We start from the raw sequence: 12,748 nt of genomic DNA, 5'->3' as shown, positions 1-12,748 counted from the left end.
TACTGGAAAACAAATAATTTCCTTTCGTATGGAACTCTTCTGGCAGTGGTCATGATTTAATGTTTGTTAATTGTAGAGATAAAAAATATTATGTGGCCTATTTATTTTTATAACAAAGGTGTGAATGGATGTTGTTGGCAGCTTCTGCCATGGTTCCCAATGATCCCCACATCCTGGTATTTACACTGTTTGTGTAACCCCCTCCTCCTGAGTGTGGGCAGGACCTAGTGACTTGCTTCCAATGAGCGAAAAAATGGCAAAATATATGGTAAGTCACTTCTGTGTTTGAGTCTCTAGCATTCTCTCTCTTGATGGCTCTGTCTTGTCCTCTTGCTTGTTATCATGCTCTGAGGTGCTCTGTGAAGAAGCCCATGTGGCAAGGGCTTGAGGGAGATCTCATCTGAGATACTATATAAAATCTCTTTGAAGAATTAAAAAGGATTATAAAATATTTTTAACATATACTACTTTTCTAATCATTGTCCCTCCCTCCCCCACTCCACCCCGAGCCTGAGCTTCTCTTTCTGCTTACCTTACACAGAAAGGAATAACTGTAATATTAGGATATTTCTTTGTACCTAATTACTCACTAGGCAAATGACAAAAATAAAATACTTTGACAAAAATGTTTTGCATCTCTTAGCTCCAGGCTATGTCTTGTCAAGAACCATGAACCATAGCTTATAGTTATAATATATCCATGAAAAAAGTAGCATTCCAGGGGACGTCCTCAGCAGAGTGCTGCTTTGAGATGACCTTTCTGGATTATTCCAGTCATGATGCCTTATATTATACAAGGGAATAAGAATTGGTGCTGTCAAAAGCAATGTGACAGATGGAAGTGGTCCAAGAAAATTCTCTTTGAACTTACTGACCTATAAATTTTTCACTGCTTCCCCTAACCATAAGAATGCATTTGTAATTTAAAAACTCTATTGTTGATGAGGGGGCCATAGAGTTGATTCCAACTCATAGCACCCCATGTAACAGAGTAGATCTTCACCACAGGGTCTCCTTGGCCGTAATCTTTATGGAAGCCAATCTCTAGGTCTTTTTCCCATGGGCAGGTAGAATTCTGGGGAATGCAATTTAAATGCTTGTGTTAATTCCATGTCTTTAAAAAAAAAAAAAAAACTTTTTTTTTTTTTATTAGGAGTTTGCCATATTTTCTTCCTATAATTTTGCACTAACGTACCCAGGTAAGCAAGCATGCGAGGAAAGTAAGGCTGAAATTTATTGAATTCATTTACTTTGCCAGAGAAATGAAATGAACTTTAATGGTATTTCTGGTTTCACATTATTCCAGGTCTCACTTAACAGTTTTGTGCAAGTTTGATAGCCCTGGTTTAAAGTTGTTCAGTTAAAGTATCATAGTTTTCATCTTCTGGTGAATATAGCTGGTTCTAAATAATTTAGCAGTTGGCTGAAGGGCGATTCGTGGATGGTACAGGTTCTTTTCTTCTACCTCTCTAGGGCACTCTAATGAAGCATTTCAATGAAGCATTTCAACCAGAAGCATGAAGTAAGCTCAGGTTATCTTGTGGTTTAACTTCTTGGCTGTTCTGATAAAGAGAGTTAGTGGAGGAGGAAGTTGGATTTAAGAGAACACTTCAGCTAATTTCAACGATCTGTATTAGCTTGAATCCTGTTATCATAGGAATCAAGCGTTGATTGGTTTTAAATTTCAGCTCCTGCTGGATCAATAAAAAGCTTGTCAAGATACAACAGAAAAAAGAAAAAAAAAAGCTTATTCATGAGGTCTGGAATTGACCCTAATGATAACTGGTTTGTAGTTCTATAGATGAATGTTATAGATATTCTTCACGTTGGTAAGGACGATTGGACAAACACAGCCTCTGAAACCATGAGTGAAATTTAGTTACTTCTGGGCATTTGCTGGTCTGTTTAGAGAGAAATTGATTCCGATTATGTTATTTTCTCTGATTACTTGTAATCAGTCAGGTGTAGCAAGTTATTCAGCAGACAGACACATGTAATGCTGACAAAGTTTGCCTTTCTCACAGAGGCTTCTGATGGTTATTGCTTTCAGACACCTTCAAGTCACCCTTCTTTCCAACATTACATGAAAGATGGAACGTGCTGTAAGTGGTCTGACAGTGGAGGAAGAGGAGGACAGACAATTCTCCGTATGTGTTTGACCTGAGATTTACTACACTGTTGTAGAATGACAAGTGGTTGCTGGAACATACACAGCTATTTTATGCCTTAATGCCTTTCAGTTCACTGTTCCTTTTGCTTGAAATATCCTACAAGCAGTGATGTTTTCAATCACCTCGTATGCATGCAAAAGCTGGACAGGGAATAAGGAAAACTGAGGAAGAAGTGACACCTTTGAATTATGGTGTCGACAAAGAGTATTGAATATACCATGGACAAATCCGTTTTGGAAGAAGTACAGCCAGAATGCTTTTTAGAAGCAAGGATGGCGAGACTGCATCTCAGATACTTTGGACATGTTATCAGGAAGGACTAGTCCTTGGAGAAGGACATCATGCTTGGTAGAGGGTCAGCGAAAAAGAGGAAAACCTTTAATGAGATGGATTGACACAGTGGCTGCAACAATGGGCTCAAGCATAACAACAATTGTGAGGATGGTGCAAGACTGCGTAGTATTTTGTTCTGTTGTACATGGGAAAGCATTCATTTTGGTTACCAATTGCTATTGTGTGACAAACTGTCCTTGATTTTAGTAACACACTGTTCTGTGAGTTGATTGGGTAGCTCAGCTAGACAGTTCTCACTTGGGAGCTCTTGTGCTGTTGTAACCAGATGATTGTTGGTGCTAGGGTCATTTGAAGGCTTGCTTGGCTTGGACGTCTAAGATGGCTTCTTTATTTACTTGTCTGGCATCTCAGCTATGATGGCTGGAAAACTTGAGGGCTAGACAGACACATCCACCCATCCCATCCATCCATCCCGTCCATCCATCCCATCCATCCATCCCGTCCATCCATCCCATCCATCCATCCCGTCCATCCATCCCGTCCATCCATCCATCCATCCATCCATCCATCCATCCATCCATCCATCCATCCATCCATCCATCCATCCATCCATCCATCCATCCATCCATCCATCCATCCATCCAATCAATCTGTTGGGGTGCTGAACTTATTACATGGTAACTGGTTTTCCTCAAAGAAAACATTCAAAGATACCCAGGTAGAAGCTGCAAGGCTTCTTACGACCTAGTGTCAGAAGTCACGATGCATTCCTGTGGCTACATTCTATTGGCCAAAAGAGAACCATGGGGCAGCCCAGGTCCAAAGTGAGGTAACTATATAAAGGCATGAATATCAGGAAGTATGGTTTGTAGGAGGGTCTTCTTTGGAGACTAGCTACAACGTCATTCTACAAATTTTATATAGATTTATAATTTTTCACATATTTTAAGTGGTGTGGTAGAAAGCGTAATGGCCCCTCAAAATCTCCACATCCTAATCCCCAGAACCTGTGAATATGTTAGGTTGCATAACAAAGGGGAATGACGATTGTAGATGGAATTAGGATTGCTAGTCAGCTGTCCTTGAAATAGGGAGACCATCCTGGATTATCCAGGTGGGCCCAATGTCATTACAAGAGTCCTTAAAAGTGGAAGAGGGGAGCAGAAGAGGAGCCAGAGAGGGAAATGTGACAATGGAAGCAGATCAGAGTGTTGTGATGTGAGAGGGCTAAGTTTCCCTTTGCTAGTTTGGAATGAGCCAATGAATGTGAGAAGACTATAGGATCTGGAAAAGGCATGGAAATGGATTCTATCCCCTAGAGCCTACGGGAAGGAACCCAGCCCTGCTGATGTCCTGATTTTAGTTGTGAGACCTGTGTCAGACTTCCAACCTATGGAACTGAAAGATAATAAATTTGTGTTGTTTTAAGCCACTAAAAAATGATGTAATATAGCCTTGAGAACAAAAGAAAGTCTATCGTGTATATGTTCCATACAAATACTACTCTCTGAGCAGTTGAGAAAATGACTCTTTAGGCTATCACCTGCCTTTAGCTATGATGTAAGTGAAGCAGCTTGAGGGTGGGTGACCATTTTCTGATGTGGACAATGCTTTCTTCTTGCTTTGTAAGAGGACATTTGGTAGCCAAAGGGTTGCATGGAATTGAGGTTCAAGAGTCATGACTTCAGAAAATTATTTTGTGTTTTATAGCTTTTTCTACCCCCTCAAACATTTGGAGTTGGGTAAATTAAATATTTTGGATAAAGAAGTCAAGATATTTGGATAAAAACTCTTTATTCTTTCAAGAATTAAAAAAAGTCTATGGCATGCATTGTCGTTTTCGTAAATTAAGGTGTACTTAAAAAAATAAAAGCTCCAAGAAACAAGTATGCACAGGATACTATATAATCTTTTATCTTTTTAGAGGGAAAGAAAAAGTATGTCTGTGAGTCAGAAAAATTGTCCTGAGAAATTTGCAAAGTCCGTCATAAATATCACTGGGTGGATCAGAAAAAATTCTTCTTTGATAAACTTTTGTGAGAAATGGGCTATAATCTTGTGAATGAATGCTCCTTTATCTATACTAAAATTTTAATGAAAATGCATGGATTATTATACAAGTGATACTTGTTTATTATAGAACAAGGTAGAAAATTTATTTGTGGAAAAAAAAAAAACTCATCTATAACTCCACCAACAAAAGATAAACCTCTAATCCTTTTAATCATTTAGAATACACCTTCTAGATACGCACACACAAACAAAACATTTTTCAGCAAAGTTGCCATTATATTGTATATGTTATTTTACCCTGCTTTCTAATTCAACATTTTGCTAACACATAGCATTTCCGTAAATTTGTCATCATTGTTATTCTTGATGGCTGCATTCGTATTTCACTATATCGATGTACTATAATTTGTTTAGCCAATTGGCATTGTTGGCCTTTAGACTCTATTGCTAAGCAATGCTGAAATAAATTTGCCTATTCATAACATTTTGAGCTTTGTCAAATTCTTTCTCAAGGATACGTTCTTAAAAGTAGAATTTTAATGAGTATGTATTTTTAAGTGTTTTGATACACTACATTTATCAAGTGAAAATTTCTGTTACCTTAGTGGACATTTTTAGGATCCTTTTTTGTTATTTGAGCATTTTGTTCTTTTAATATAAAAGCTGCTGCTGTCGAGTCAATTCTGACTCATAGTGACCCTATAGGACAGAGTAAAACCGCCCCATAGGGTTGGTTTCCAAGGCTGTAAATCTTTATGGAAGCTAGCTGTCACATCATTCTCCCGTGGAGTGGCTGTGGGATTCAAACCACCAACCTTTTGGTTAGCAGTTGAGCGCATTAACCACTGTATTACCAGGGCTGCTATTTGTAATATTAATGACTCTTATTTCATAGACCAATGTGTGTCTTGGATGACCACTGGAGGTCATCTAAGAAATTAAATATCCCACCTGCTGCTCAAATTTTTCAGTCAGAAGCTGACCTTCATGTAAATCAAAGAGAAAAATAGTCTTGAGTTAATGCTCGCTAACTCGAATAAAATTTAATATTAAAGTCAAATCTCTTTTCTTCCTCCACATCACCACCTACTTTTAAAAAATGCCTTTGCGTATGTGAAGACGCAATAACATCTGATTGTATTTTCTCCGTGGTTGAGAGGTGGGTGATAGTCTATTGCTTGGAACATGTTTCTTTTTTATGATCTCCCTTGTTTCACATATTTTGTTCTTTTATACTTATTTGAAGTAGTATGTATGAAATAAGGAATATAAGGATATTTTGGAGTAAAAATACCTGGTGTAATTATTTTGAGCCTATTTTGTTAAAATGGCAAATGTTTTTGCTATTATATTCCTCTCACTCCTCTATAAGGATGCAGATTCTATCTGGATCTACCAGAGCTTGGTCAAGCATTTGGCATTGTTTTGTGAATACATTTTCATCACTTTTGAAGGCTACTGTAATTATACTTTATGACCATTTGGCATTGGTGTATGTGAAAATTATTTCTATCCTGTATGTAGCAAAAATAAGGCAGAAAAGATTAAAAAAAGATAAATAAGGAAATTTAAACAAAATTTGTTCTAAAAATTATCTTTTCTTGATTCCTTTGAAGATAGATTGGAGATGACAAACACCATCTAAATATACACTTGTTAGTCATAAGGATATTAGCTTGTATTCTGAACATTTAGATTAAAAAAAAACAGTGTTACCCATATATCTAGAAGGTTATCACACTGAAGAACGGAGCAGTGAACCTCCTATTTCCTCTCTGTTCAGACTTACCTTGTTTATTTGAATAGTATGTATATTTATGTAATGTTTTATAATATATGTAGTACGATATATAAATTTTTATTATAGTTACATTTTTATAACACATACTCTTTCTTTATTAAAAGCTCATCATGGGTTGTAGTAAGCTAAGTTTTTCACCATCTTTCAATATACTCTAAGACAGAGTAGAACTGCCCCCACAGGGTTTCCAAGGAGCGGCCCATGGATTTGAACTGCTGACCTTTTGATTAGCAGCCAAACTCTTAACCACTGTGCTACCAGGGCTCCTTCAATATACTTTCTTGAAGGAATACTCTGACGATCATTGAAAATATGAACTTCTTTTAACTTCAGATAAATACAGGATAAAATCTCATTTTGGTAAAAGCACCTAGCTTATTATTTTGTATTTCATAGTCCACCTGACTCTCTCTCTCATACACACACACACACACACACATATATGCATGCAAAAGTCACCCGACAATAATTTCTTGAGAGAACTTTCATCACGGAAAAATACCGTCGTTTTGAGGAGGTGCAGTAAGAGAAATAACGATCAATTTCGGGGTGCTCAGATAACTGTCAAACTAAATTGTGGACTCACTGAAAAACACATCTTCTATAATCTTTTCCACTTGCCCACACTCTTGTACTGACAATGGCATAAATACTATAAATGTTCTTTGTGAACTTCAAATTTTTTGCTCCCAGGACCTCTTTAAATTCTTAATCTTGTTGAGGCCCCTAAAGAGCGTTGCTTTATATGTGTTACATCTAGAGATAGTTCATGCATTAAACTAAAAACTGAGAAATTTAAAAAATATTAATTAACTCATTCATTAAAAATAGCTATAACAAACCCATTATATTAACATACATAACATATTTTTATGAAAAATAATATTTTCCAAAATGAAAACAAAAACCCCCAAAACATTAGTGCAAAGTGTGACATTGTTTTTTGTTTTCTGTTTGTTTTGCAAGTTTCTTCAAGGTTTGGCTTAATAGAAGACAGCTGGATTTTAATGTCTGCATCTGCAGATACAAGAACATTATGGGTCATGTAGTCCTGAAAAACCTCACTGTATGCTCATCAGAGAATAAGAGTGAAAAAGGCAAATGATGTGTTAGTATTATTATGAAAATAGTTTGGGCCCTATGGTCTCCCTGAAAAAGTCCTAAGAACCCCTGGTGGTTCCCAGTTCAGACTTAGCAAACCACTATGCTGGGTTATAAAAATGCCAGCACCTTTATATATCTTTATTGTTGAATAAAAACATTTATGGAAACAATGATTGCAGTGTGGTGTTACAGTGTTGTTACAGGGTTTGAAAAGCAGCTCTGTCATTCACTTGCTCTGTTATTTTGGGGGAGTTACTTAACATTTTTTAAAAAATGTAATTTATTTTTGTTGTTGACGAGAATATACATAGCAGAAAATGCACCAATTCAACAGTTTCTACACGCACAATTTAGTGACATTGATTACATTCTTCAAGTTGTACAACCACTCTTACCCTCCTTTTCTGATTTGTTCCTCCCCTATTAACATAAACTCACTGCCCTCTAAGGCTCCTATCTTATCTTTCAAGTTGCTATTGTCAGTTTGATCCCATTTAGATCAGTCTTGAAACAGCATAATGCTCTAGGCAGACATTGTTTACTAGTTAAGCTAAACGATTGTTTAGTTTTAAGAAGAATTCAGGGAATATTTTTGGGTTAAGGTTTAAAGATTATCTCAGGGCAATAATTTCAGGGGTTCCCAGCCTTCATTGCTCCAGGAAGTCTGCAGTACATGAGAATTTTAAATTCTGCTTTGCATATTCCCCGTTTTGATCAGGATTCTTTTATAGAATCTTTGATCCAAATGTTCACTAATGGTAGCTGGGCACCATCGAGTTCTTCTGGTCTCATGGCAAAGGAAACAGTTGTTCACGGAGGCAATTAGCCACACATTCCACTTCCTCCTATTCCTGACTCTCCTTCCTTTGTTGCTCCAGGTGAATAGAGAGCAATTATGGTAACTTGGATGGCCACTTGAAAGCGTTTAAGACCCCAGGCACTATGCAATGAACTAGGAGATTGAGCAGAAGCACTGAGTTACCTGGCCAATTAACTGGGATGTATCATGAAACCATGGTTCTGTAACTCCAAACCAAGTAGCAAAATCCCATGAGTGTTTGGTTGTACATAAGTAGCCTCAGCAGCTATTCTTTTGTTGTTGTTGTTATTATTGTAAGTTTTTCTATCATGTAACTTTTACCAATTCTACTTTTTACAGGCGTACAACTTATTGAAAGCAATCACATTAAACAATTATGCAACCCTACACTCAATCAATGTGATTTTTCCATTACCATAAACTAAAACTCAGTACTGCATAATAGACCCTATTTTCCCCCTTCCTCCTGCCCCTGCTAACCACTAATAAACTTTAGTCTCTATACATTTGCCTTTTCTTGTCTTTTTATATAAGTGAAATCATACAATATTTGTCCTTTTATGATTGACTTGCTTAACTCAACACAAGTCTTCCAGCTCCATCCATATTGAAGCATGTATCAAGACTTTTTTTCTTTTACTGGCTGAGTAGTATTCCACTGTATATATGTACCACATTTTGTTTATCCATTCATCTGTTGATGGGCATTTTGGCTGTTTCCACATTTGGGCTATTGTGAATAGTGCTACAATGACCATTGGTGTAGAAGGATCTGTTTGAGTGTTTGCTTTCAAGTCTTTTGGTATATACCGAGGAGTGGAATTGATGGGTCAATTTTTTTATGGTAGTTCTGGGAAACCCTGGTGGTATAGTGGTGAAGTGCTATGGCTGCTAACCAAGAAATTGGCAGTTCAAATCCACCAGGTGCTCCTTGGAAACTCTATGGGGCAGTTCTACTCTGTCCTATAAGGTCGCTATGAGTCAGAATTGACTCCATGGGAACAGGTTTATGGTAGTCCTATTTTTAGTATTTTGAAGAACCATCATTCTGTTTTCCACAATGGCTGTACCATTTTGCATTCCCACCAACAGTGGATAAGGGTTCCAATTTCCCCAAACCCTCACCAACATTTATTACTTATTTATCTTAGCCATCCTAGTGGGGGCAACCCTGGTGTCATAGTGGTTAAGTGCTAGGGCTGCTAACCAAAAAGGTTGGCAGTTCAAATCCACCAGGCGCTCCTTGGAAACTCTATGGGGCAGTTCTACTCTGTTTTATAGGGTCGCTATGAGTCGGAATCGACTCGACAGCAATGGGTTTGTTTTTTTTTTTTTATCCTAGTGGGCATGAAATGGTAACTTATTGTAGTTTTGATTTGCATCTCTCTGATAACTAATGATGTTAAGCATTCATGTGTTTGGTGGCTATTTGAATGTACTCTTTGGTGAGAAGTTTCAGTTATCTAGTGCTGCTATAACAGATACACAAGTGGATGGCTTTAACAAAGAGAAATTTTTTCTCTCACAGTCTAGGAGGCTAGAAGTCTGCACTCAGGATGCCAGCTCCAGGGGAAGGTCCTTATCACCAATCTTCGCCAGTTGAGGAGCTTCTTAACACAGGGACCCCAGGTCCGAAGTACGCGATATTCTCCTGGCTCTTGTTTCTTGGTGGTATGAGGTCCCCATGTCTTTCTGCTTGCTTCTCTCTTTTATATCTCAAAAGAGATTGACTTAAGACACAACCTAATCTTATAGATTGAGTCTTGCCTCGTTAACGTAACTGCCTCTAATCCTGCCTCATTAAAATCATAAAGGTAGGATTTACAACACATCGGAAAGTCACATCAGATGACAAAATGGCATACAATCACACAACACTGGGAATCATGGCCTGGCCAAGTTGATACACATTTTTGGGGGACACAATTCAATCCATGACAAAGGTCTACTCAAGTCCTTTGCACATTTTATGATTGAGTCATTTGTCTTTTTGTTGTTAAGTGGTCTACGTTTTATATATATTTCGGTAATTAGATTCTTACTGGCTATATGGCTTCCTAAGATATTCTCCCAGTCGATAGCTTGCATTTTCACTCTTTTGGTAAAATGTTATTTAACTTTTTAAACTCAATTTCCTCATCTAAAAAATGGGTATCATAATGCTTATCTCATGGGGTTGTTTTTAAGGATTGACATTCTTAGTTATCTGTAATCTCTGGTGGCTTTAGTTATTATAAATTTTTTACTGAGAATCTGGTAGTCTCTAGGTATACTGAAAAATATCTTTCTGATACGGCAAAGCAGAGAACCTACCTCTGTCTTGTGGTAAATTCAGAAAATGATTCTAACCAAAACGTCTGTGTTTCAAACTCACCCAGTGGCTTTGCAAGAGAAAAGATCTGGCTTCCATAAAGATTACCACCTAGGAAATCCTATTATTCTACTCTGTCATATAGGGTCACTATGACTTTGAAATCAACTGTATGGCACACAACAACAACAACAACAACAACACTGTTAGTATTATCCCTGTGTTATCGTGAAGACACTGAAGCCCAGAGGGGTCAATTTACTTGGGCAAGGGAGAGATGGGATGAGAATCTGTGGTCCACCTCCAGAGTCCACATACAGAATTTATACAGCCTCTCTAGATATTTTGATTATAGAATTAGAAACTACAGTTTTATTCTTATCATTAATTTTTACAGCCATTATTAGATTAACCATGGGGCCACTGCTATAAAATAGGGGTGTCTGCTGTGGGTTTCTTCAGTCATTCAATTGTAGTCAGTCAGTACTTCATGTATTCATGTATGCCAGCATGTTAACTTTAGTTATAATTTCTCTCCTTTGCGTTTGCTTTGGCAGAATTTCATGTTACTGATTGTGTATATGTCTTCCTGTAATATTCTCTCTATAGAGTTTCTGACCCTCAATTGTGTAATGAATAATTTTCAACATGATGATTGTCTTGCATTTAAAAAATGTTTAAAAAAGGAGAATTTATTTCCTTTGTTATATTTTATGAATGAAATACTTGAAACATGCTTTCTTTTCGTTTTAATGAATTTATAATGGAACTGGGCCATCTTATTGTATCAGTGACTTCATTCTCCAACCCACCCAGCACCCAGTGCTGTTGAGTCGAATCCGACTCATAGCGACCCTATAGGACAAAGTAGAGCTGCCCTGTAGAGTTTCCAAGGAGCGCCTGGCAGATATGAACTGCCGACCCTTTGGTTAGCAGCCGTAGCACTTAACCACTACGCCACCATTCATTCTCTAAAGGTAATGGAAGTTATAATCATAGGTTTAATTAATTTTTTCGAAAAATATTTGATGTGAAAATTGTACTTTTTGTGTATAATGTAGCAATTACATGGCTGATGTAAGAGGAGAAATTAACCTTTTCTGATGAGTTTTCTTTGTTTTATCAGAAAAGAAACTTCGTATGTGTTATGTAAAGCTGGGCTGCTAATATTCATTATTTTTTCTTGGCTAAAACTATGTGGCACAATTTAGGTGATATGTGCAATTTAATTTGTGTTAATAAGGGTCAGCATTACCATCTGGACTGTAAAATAAGGCCACCTCTTGAGGAAAAGAAAGTACCTAATTTCTAAACTCATTGTAAGAGTTTCTCTTTTAACAACATTTGTTTAATTATGGTATTAAAGGGAAATTGCATTGAGAGTTGGTTTTAAAAGTATTTCCTAGTGAAAGTTGGACCAAATACTACGAAGTAACATGGTTGCAGTAGTTTGAAGAAAGCTCTGAATGACGTTGGAGAAGTTAGAGATGGATTGTAGCTCCTGTATTTGCTGGGTCTCATTCCTTTAAACATTTCTGGCTCTCTTCACCTCCCCATCTCCTCTAAGCATTTTGTTTTTAATCTCTCCTTTACCTTGGACTGTGTAAGTCTCTCCTTTTCAGGGTTTCTCATTGATCAACACCTTTCTTCCTCTAGTACTAATTCCCTCTACAGTAGACAAACCTCTGCCAAGCTGAGTCTAAGCAAAGTCTATAGATCGTGTCTTATGCATTTCCATTCCTCTCTTCTGTACTGTTTCCTCCCCTACTCCCATCCCATGTTCATCTATATTTGCAATAAGGAAGCAGACTCCTCCTTTACTAGACTAGGTTAAAATCCCAAACATTTTTTTTTTAAATTAACTTTTATTAAGCTTCAAGTGAACGTTTACAAATCCAATCAGTCTGTCACATATAAGTTTACATACATCTTACTCCCTACTCCCACTTGCTCTCCCCCTATTGAGTCAGCCCTTTCAGTCTCTCCTTTCTTGACAATTTTGCCAGCGTCCCTCCCTCTCTATCTTCCCATTCCCCCTCCAGACAAGAGTTGCCAACACACTCTCAAGTGTCCACCTGATTTAATTAGCTCACTCTTCATCAGAATCTCTCTCTCCCCCGCTGACCAGTTCCTTTCATGTCTGATGAGTTGTCTTCGGGAATGGTTCCTGTCCTGTGCCAAAGGAAGGTCTGGGGAGCATGGCCGCCGGGATTCCTCTAGTCTCAGTCAGAGCA

At 37.5% G+C, this 12,748-nt stretch overlaps 1 long non-coding RNA gene across 3 annotated transcripts in view; it reads left to right on the top strand.

The window, feature by feature from the left end:
• LOC111750916 (uncharacterized) overlaps positions 1-10,501 on the top strand; it is a 146,466-nt gene extending 135,965 nt beyond the window's left edge. For all 3 annotated transcript variants that reach the window (XR_010319346.1, XR_010319344.1, XR_010319345.1), the window contains one exon: positions 9,732-10,501. This is a non-coding gene — a long non-coding RNA (uncharacterized LOC111750916). The remainder of the gene's footprint in view (positions 1-9,731) is intronic.
• The last annotated feature ends 2,247 nt before the right edge of the window (positions 10,502-12,748 follow it).

Source organism: Loxodonta africana, chromosome 25 (assembly GCF_030014295.1).
Source record: "Loxodonta africana isolate mLoxAfr1 chromosome 25, mLoxAfr1.hap2, whole genome shotgun sequence".
NCBI classification, from domain to species: domain Eukaryota; kingdom Metazoa; phylum Chordata; class Mammalia; order Proboscidea; family Elephantidae; genus Loxodonta; species Loxodonta africana.
Note: the sequence above shows the minus strand (reverse complement) of the source record. Positions and strands in the feature narration are given on the sequence as shown.